Raw genomic sequence first — 9463 nt, forward strand, 5'->3', positions numbered from 1 at the left:
TCTTACCCAAACTGCTATATAGATTTAATGCAATCCCTATCCAAATCCAGGCACAATTCTTTAAAGAAATAGAACAATCAATTACAAAATTCATCTGGAACCACAAAAGACCCAGGATAGCCAAACACATACTGAAAAATGAGAAGTTGGGAGGCATCTCCGTACCTAACTTGAAACTATACTGTAGAGCCATAGTAATTAAAACAGCATGGTACTGGAACAGATACAGGACCTCAGACCAGTGGATCAGAACAGAATTCCCAGACATAAACCCTCAGATATACAGCCAACTAATATTTGATAAAAGAGGCAAGAATATGAAATGGAACAAAGAAAGCCTATTCAACAAATGGTGTTGGTACAACTGGAAACTCACATGTACGAAAGTGAAAATCGACCCATATCTCACTCCTTATACAAAAGTCAACTCAAAATGGATCAAAGACCTGGAAATTAGACCTGAATCTATAAAGTTTATCGAGAATAAAATAGGCAGAACACTCGAAGACCTTTATATCAAAAGGGTCTTTGAGAATGGAGCACCAATGGCAAGAACGTTAGCATCAAATATAAACAAATGGGACTACATCAAACTAAAAAGCTTCTGCATGGCAAAAGAAACCCTACTTAATGCAAGAAGACAGCTAACAGAATGGGAAAAAAATCTTTTCACTTGATATATCAGATAAAGGGCTGATATCTAGAACATACAAAGCGCTCAGAAAGCTGAGCCCCTCAAAACCAAATAAAGCCATAAAAAATGGGGAGATGAAATGAATAGACACTTCTCTGAGGAAGACAGAAGGATGGCCAACAAACACATGAAAACATGCTCACCTTCACTCATCATCAGGGAGATCCAAATCAAGACAACAATGAGATACCACCTTACACCAGTGAGGTTGGCTCACATCAAAAATAATGGAAACAACTTTTGTTGGCGAGGATGCGGTATGAAAGGAACTCTCATCCACTGCTGGTGGGAATGCCCCCTAGTCCAACATCTATGGAGAAAAGTCTGGAGAGTGCTCAAAGAACTCAGAATTGAGCTGCCATTTGACCCAGCAATTGCTCTCCTAGGCATATACCCCCAAGATGGAAGGACATTCATTCCAAAATACGTATGCACCCCACTATTTATTGCAGCAATCTGTATAATAGCCAAATCTTGGAACCAACCTCGATGTCCAACAACAGATGAATGGATCATTAAGATGTGGTATATATATATATATATATATATATATATATATATATATATATATATACAATGGAATATTACATGGCAGTTAGAAATGATACAATCACAGACTTTGCAGCAACGTGGATGGACCTAGATCATGTTATGTTAAACGAAGTAAGTCAGAAGACAAAAGAAAAATACAGAATGGTAGCACTATTCTGAAACACCTAGAACACATATTTTATACACAACTAATACTTAACAATCAAATAACAGGGTTTAACATGGTAGAAACTCCGAACACTGTAATAGTCAACATATACGTGGGAGCAGTGTCCAAAATACATGAAAAAGGAATAATGCAAAATTTTGATTACACAATATACCATAAAGAAAACAATAACAATAGAAACGGCAGCATAGAGAGAACAGGTAGGTAATCAGACTTCTACAACAAAGGCCCACAATAATCCCTTGGAGTTCGTATACAAGAACACAAGTATAGAATACCAAGGGAAATCACGGACTGCAATGGCAACATACCATAACACTACCTTTTAATGCCTTTATCTTACTATATTTTAAATAACCTCTCAGCTTTTCTGTCCACAGGCGCCCTTGGATACAAAGGGCGGACAAACTAAGGTGGCAATTCGGGATACCATACAGGATACCATACCTTGCATGCACTACGAGATGGCCACAAGAAAACTCTTTAACATACACTTTATCTCTAGGTAATACCTCCATTTAGGAATTGAAGCACGTGATCATTCAGATCATCGAAGCAGTACCTGAGACGTACAGACTTAAACCACAGGCTCAATTCTTCAAATACTTTTAATTAAACCAGCATTCCCTTGCTATTCTCTCCTCTCTTCTTACTACTTTTCTTTTTTTTTCTCTCTATTCTGCTTATTACTTTTTTCTCTTTCTCTTCCCCTTTTCTCTCTAAGGTATTTTCTCTTTTCTCTTCCTTCATACCCTTCCCATATACCTTCCCCTTTCTCCCCTCCGGAAATCCAACTATCCCTTTACCCCTCAATCCCATCCAGATCTTCCACCATATTAAAATTTTTCACCCTCAGTCCTTATTCTATTAGGCATCAAGATAGACCTCCTACTCAACGAACCAGTACCCTGCACCCAGGCGAGGGGACACCCAGATAAACCCACACCTCGTCTCCTGAAAGAAAAGACAGCCAACTCCCCTGTGGACTCATGCTGCGAGGCCCTCCCTACTAACTCTCCCTAACGCGGACTGTTCCTTGAAACTGGGCCTAGCTCCAAAAGTATCCCCAATGCAAGAACTCTTCCAAGACCTCCCTGCCGCAAATTTTAATAATCTGAAAAAATTGTAATCAAATTCTTGTCGTTGATTTCTCCTTTCAGTTCATGATTGCCCCCAATTTAACGTTTTTTTTTCCTGTTTCACTAGTTTATCTCCCCCATTGTTTTACATTTGTTTCTTTAGTCCTAGTACCACTGTGTTTTGGTTGCTTTAATGCCTAAATTGACTGTTAGATCAAAAATTGCCTTATTACCTCTTAAATATAATCTTGTGTCTCTCCCCGCTGCAGTACAAAAATCAAACACTGCCATCACCCTAGCCTTATTAAAAGGCCTAGGTGTTATTGGTGTAAGCACAAATATTTATTCATTGGTTCATACTCTAGAATCTGCTAATGCCTTATAACTGTTGCTAAAAATGTTTACAAACTTAAAGAAGTTTACACTACTGTTGATTTCCTAGCAAAGAGTGCAGAATAACCGCTGTGGTTCAAAATTTAACATTTTTTTGAGGGAGGGGGGAATTTGTGTCATCCTTAGAGTAAAATGTTGCTTTTTAAAATAAATTCGGCTTAGCTAGAGATAGCATCAACACATAGAGGATAATTTAGTAAATAGACAAAAAGATATAGAGCAGAGTGAGAGCTGGTACAATAATTGGTTTTCTACCACTCCATGGATAACAACAGTGCTCCCAGCCTTTTTGGGGCCCTTCATTGGCTTTATGTTGCTAGTTTCCTTTGGTCCTTGGGCTTTTCGCAAACTCACCACCTTCGTAAAGAATCAAGTGGATGAAGCAACCAGAAAGGACTCAAAGGTTCTATACCAACAACTATGAACCTCAGAAGACCAGCTGACACCTGACATCTCCCCTCCTGCCAACTCTCCGCCACTTAAGTTTGAAGTTATCGAGGAGCTGGCGCATAGACCTCAATCTGTGCCTTGCCAAGCTTTGGAAATGACTGAATCAAGGGTAGCAGATGCGGTGACTGGAAGCCCCACACCTCTTCACCCAGTGTGGCCAGTCCACCGAGGCACGTCTGTCCCTTCTATATTGTATACTAAACAGGGGGAGATGTGGGAGATCGAGCACCCCACATATCAAAGGAACTCTGAATGAATTTTCCACCGCCTGCCTGATTCAAGCCACAAAAGTTTGCATAGCCCTGAACCAACAGAAAACTCTGCAAATAAATTTAGCTCAGCACAAAGAATCTGGCTTAACCAGATGCCTTAACCTTTCCATGTAACCTGTTTTTGTAACTGCTCTCAAGCATGTAGTTATAGATATGTTTTTGTAAAGTTTAAATTATGATCCTTATTGCTTGCACAAAAGATAGATCTAAATGGAAAATAGGCTAAACAAATAATTGTATTTGCGTAAATATCAATTAGCTATTTGTTTCCCCTCCCCCCATCCTGCCAGGTTCCTCTTTATCCTTCCCGCCATCAAAATGTGTTTATGCTCCCATTGGTTAAAATTGTTGTACTTGTACAAATCTGATTAGTTTATGTTTCAATCCTATGTTACTAAAATAGGCCCTGGATTGAGCTATTATGAAAGGGGCCCTTGGGCTACTGTGTAGGTAAGAAGTGCTCAGGCCATGGGGGTATTGTTGGAAAGATGTGTGCAGAAATAATGTTAACCGTATATTAACTTCTGATCCTCAATAAAAATAAGCTATTATAAAATAAAAAAAAAAGAAAAAAAAAGAGGAAGAAAGGTCAGTGATGTGTTAGCACTGAGGCTCCTGTTGATTCATGTGGTTCAATTTGAATCCCTCAGTTGAGAGTGAAATATCTTCACTCTGCCCTCTAATAAGATCCACTGCCTAACTTAACCCTTTATTTTGGAGGTACGAAGCAAAGTAATGGGTTTTGTGGTTGCAGCAAGGGGAAGACATCCCAAAAACTTTCCTATTCTCTCTCACCTGAATGGATTGTACTTTGGAATAACAATTCAGGTAGATATAACCATGTTATTTTTGATAGAATCCAATTGTTTTTCAAATGCAAATAGGATAAAGCATTAGAAGTCTATTTTTTGTAATCTTCTTTATTTCAATTGAAAATCTGAGAAGAAATAGTGATCAGATTGTACAGTGATAGAAATTTTACATGGAGAGAAAAACTGCCCTCAAATCTATAATTTTATTTTAGTGAGGTGACTAAGAATGAGATGATCAATATCTGGGCCTCCACATGAAATTTTGTAGATACCACCTCATCTTCATCTGAATATATATGGATTTAATATATATGATGGTCTCATTTCTGCAATGATTATAATGTAAAAAGTCTATAGGACAGTTCAATGGTAGAGTAGCAGCCTTAAAAAGTTTAAGTTCAACAAATATAATATGATCAACTATGTCAACTATGTGATGACTGTTTTTTAAATAAAGTAAATTTAAAAAAAAGAGAAAAGATCAAGTTCAAGCTTAGCATCACCACACATGTACCAAGTCTCATGCTAGAGGCATTGCCATTTGCTTCCATTTCTACAAATGTGCCAGCTTTGGGACAAGACAACCAAGTCTGTGATTGATCCCTGGTCAATGGTGGCAGCGAAAGCAATAATAACAATGGAAAGAATTTTAAACTTGATAGCCATTCCTTTTAAATATATTAAAGGCCTGGAGGAAGCCTGGGCATAGAGATTTTTTTAAATGTCTCCTCTAATTCTAATATGTGCCCCTTGTTGCAACTATTGCCACATGAAGCACAAAACTTTCCCCTTGAACTTGGGCCTGTGCCTATAAAAGGTAATTCAAATCAAGATTTTCAAGATTAAATCAAAATTAAGATTTTTCTGGTCAAAGACACTTCAAGGGATAGAGAAAGAAATGAAGTGATACTGTGAGAAAGCAGTCAAATTCAAAACATGACTCATTCTGCCAAGCACTAGATGTCATTTTTTAAAAAATGTCCTTAACTTTAAAAAGAGGAGAAACTGTTATGGATGAAGCAATATTAAAGATATAAGGAGACAGTGTAGTGTATGGATGTGCTTTGGCTCTTGAATTAGTCAACTCTCCTATTTCACAGCTGGAGAATTAAGCTTAAACTGGAAATTGAATGCCACCAAAGAGTGAATGACTATGTATTAGATGTCATATTTCCACAATGTGAGAAATGTTGTAAAGGCCATGTCTTTTAGGTATAAATAGTGAAAGGATGCAAGGTCTGGGATTTGTTTTAAAAGATTTCATGGAAGTTGGAGAGATCATACAAGGGTTAAGAGACTCGTCTTGCAATCTGTCTGGTTTGATCTCTGGCACCCATATTGTTAGTACCTTAATATTGCCAAGAGTGATCCTTGAGTCTAAGAGTCAGTTCTGAGCACTACTGGGTATGACTAGATCAAAAGTAAGTAAAACTTGGACCAAAGCAATAGTACAATGGGTAGGGCATTTGCCTTGCACTTGGCCAATCCAGGTTCAGTCCAGTCAAGCTCTTTCTTCTTTTTCCATTCATTTCATTATAAAAGAACACTCCTTCTGTTCTCTGTGGTAGTCATTTCACTCTCTTCCTTGTTATCTCTCACTCTACATATATAGTGCTAGCAAGAATTGCATGCCTTCTTTCTCACCCCCACTCATTCATTCGTCCATTGTCCTGTGACTTTTACCATCCTCAGATCACAAAAGACCTGAGAACCAAGAGATCTTTCTCCACCTCATTTATTCTCCCTAATTTTTTATTGAAATCTTTCTTCCATAGATCTGGCAAAGGTAGTTTCTCCCTAACTCTTTCTCTGGCTACTGGGTTAGATATTTCTCAATAGTTTTTTTCACTTTGTTACCTATGTACATATTACACATGTAATATGTAATGGGCACTAAAATTCTTCTTCCAGTTGTGGAAAATTAAGATCCCAGAACCTGGTCTGATCCACTGAATGTTTCTTAAAATCAAATCTCTCTCATCTCTCTGTCTCTGTCTCTCTCTCTTTCTTCCTTTCTTCCTTCCTTCCTAAGAGTTAATTCTGATCATGCTCTGGCCAGTGGTACTTGGGTGAAGTACCAGGGAATAAGTTCAGGGCCTCATGTTCTCTACTATAGAATTAAACCCTCAGATTCTAAAGCCAATACATTGGAGAGATATTAATCTGGAAGCAAATACTTTACACACACACACACACACACACACTCAAACACACAACATATTTTAGGAGTTCCCAGATGTTGCCCTTTGCTCCTAAGAAACAGCAAGCACAATGGAAGTCTGAAAAATCCAAGAGAGTGTTTATCTCAAAATCTGAATATTTATTCTGAAGCAAGAGACCACACCTTGAGGTGGGACAGGTGGTCTAAACACCAATCCAAGGTGGTACATTCAAAGATGTTTCCAACCAACAGGTAACAAGGCATATACTGAGTAGGGTGGAGTCAGATTAATTTCACAATCCCAATTAATCCCAAATTCTATCACTGAAGTTATCTTTCAATAACATTTTCCAGGTGATTCTTCTGTCCCTTGTGTAACAGCACTTTCCCCAAGTCCTATCCTCTCACAGTCTCTACCTGCCACCCGCAGGCTCATGGATGCAGATTTATTATAGCTTTTGAGCTTCTCTCCCAATATCACCTAATCTTAAAACTCACTCTTGTCTTCTTTATCCTCCTCATCTCCCACTTGTGATCAATTTCTCCATCTAGTTAATTTTGTTTCAGAACCATTCAGCACTTCCATTGTCTCCAATGTCCTATCAGTCTTCTTTTCTCTGAACTTTCATCCTTTCTCTCCTAGTATCATATATCATATTCATTTTCTTTGCTCCTTAACTCTACCTGTCTAGCAAATCCCTTCCATATAACTGCAAGACCCCTCATAGGAAAGCACAGATCTGATTCTGCAATTAGAATTCTGTTGCCTAAAGAAAACAACCATGATCTGAAATCCATGTACTTTTCCAGTCTTTTTTTTTTTTTTTTTTTTGAGGGAACAAGAAGAGGCCAAGGTCACTGGCACCATGTCTTGCTCGACACCAGCAGCCTCCACACAGACTCTGGGACGGATCGCACCCCTCTCCTTCCAGTCCCACTTCTTGTGCTCCTCCTTCTTGTCCTTCTTGCTGTCTTTGGTGGCCTGGGAGCCTTGCGAGGCCAGGGAGCCCATAGCATTCTAGATGGCCTCTTTGTTGGGGTCCACACCAGGCAGGTTCTTCAGGACACTCTGGAGGAACTCTGGGTCCTGCATCACGTCATAATCATCCTCCTTCTTGACTGACTTAGATGTGTCATGGCTGTACTAGCGTCCATGTCAGCGGACTTGGCCTGGCCAAACTCTGTGCCCTGTAGTGACATTTGCATGGGATAGGCAATCTGTTCCTCCTCTGTCGTGCTGCCCAGTCGGGGAGACCTGCACGGCCAAATTCCTGCTGTCTGATGGTCATCTTCAGTAGTGCATCGTCAGAGTCTCTTTCACCTTCTGCCCTGACTGGGAGAATCCTGGCCTCTGCCCCCAGGGCCTCCTCCTCCTGCCGCTGCCGCTGCTCTTTCATAGACACACAGGGACCAGGGCCAGCTCAGGGTCGGCGCTGGGATCCACTCTGAACTCAAAGTCACTGGCTTCCTGACCCATCATGGCACCGCCTTCACCAGCCAAAATGGGCGAGCTGATGAGGGCGTCAGCCAGGGTGGGCACCGAGGGTACTGTGACCAGATGCTAGCCTATCCTGTCTTTGCCGTTCAGTGTATTCACGAAGGCTGTTAGCTTCTCTGTGTTCACCTCCTCCTATCCAAAATTGATAATGTCCACATTTACTTTCTCCTTCTTGAGACACATGGCAAGCTTCACAAGATCCTTCTCAGTGTCCTCCACTGGGCTCCCCACGAAGGCAATACTATGCATCTTGTGATTCTTGCCCTGGTGGTGCTTAAGAGTCATGTGGGCCACACGGCTGCTCGTGCAGAAGGTGATCTTGCCCTTTGGATGGACCGTGTGCAGCTTGGACAGGATATGGCTGTCAGGGTGAGTGTGGTGAGCACCTCACAATCATTGGCCAGTGTGATGAGGTTCACGTTGTTCTCAGGGTTGCTACGGGTCTTGGCGTGACAGACGATGTTGACAGCATCCTGTTGGGCCTGCAGCTCGTTAGGTAAAAAGTCCCCATTCCACATATACTCACTGTTGTCCACACAGACCATAGTGCTCTCCAGCACCATCTTGCTGCCTGCCTTCTTCCTTTACTTTTTCAGTCTTATTGCTCATTTAGTTCTAAAATTATCTAAATAAAGACCACTCACTCTTCATTCCCTATTCAACCCTGTGTTTTCCTCATAACATCTAATGAGAAGGATACTTGTCCCATCAAGATATTGAAACTCTGTTTTTAGAGTTTTAGAGCTACACTCCAAAAAGCCTTCTAGTGAATCATGTGTCCTGGTTTAACAGATAAGATTGTCCCCTCCCAGGTGTTCCCAGATCTTTTCCTGAGGTGTATCACAGGTGGGCACCCACCTTAGCTGAGAAAAGTTCAGGTTCTGGCCCAGAGAAATAGTACAATGGAAGGGTACTGCTTTGCACAGGCCAACTCAGGTTCGATATCAGCATACCATCTCGTTCCCTGAGCACTGCCAGGCGTGCATCCTGAATGCAAAGCCAAGAGTAAGCCCTGAGCATTTCCAGGTGTAGCTCCAAAACAAAAACAAAAAGTACAGAGTCACCTCGCTCATCAACCTGTATTATTCCTGCCAATAACTCTTCCTGACACAGCATATTCTCAGATCACATTTGCTAAACTCCTCCTCCTCTCCTTTTTCTGGCCCATCAAGGCAAACAAGTTACCTAAAAATGACCCAGACACTAAAACCCCAGAGTCTTGACTAGGAAGCTGAATATACCAAATCAGAATTGGGAAAAACATTTCCAAATAAGAAGAAAGGAAAACCTTTAAGACAATTTCAAAATGCTGAGTCATTTGAAAGAAACTATTTGAAAGAGGTGAGCAACATTCCTTGCACACTAGCAAAAAATGAAACATGG

The 9463-nt window shown here is 40.5% G+C and overlaps 1 pseudogene; it reads right to left on the minus strand.

Moving 5' to 3' along the window:
• Positions 1-6673: 6673 nt before the first annotated feature.
• LOC126011832 (26S proteasome non-ATPase regulatory subunit 4-like) lies at positions 6674-8651 on the minus strand (annotated as a pseudogene).
• Positions 8652-9463: the final 812 nt, after the last annotated feature.

The sequence above is a fragment of the Suncus etruscus genome, chromosome 6 (genome assembly GCF_024139225.1).
Source record: "Suncus etruscus isolate mSunEtr1 chromosome 6, mSunEtr1.pri.cur, whole genome shotgun sequence".
NCBI classification, from domain to species: domain Eukaryota; kingdom Metazoa; phylum Chordata; class Mammalia; order Eulipotyphla; family Soricidae; genus Suncus; species Suncus etruscus.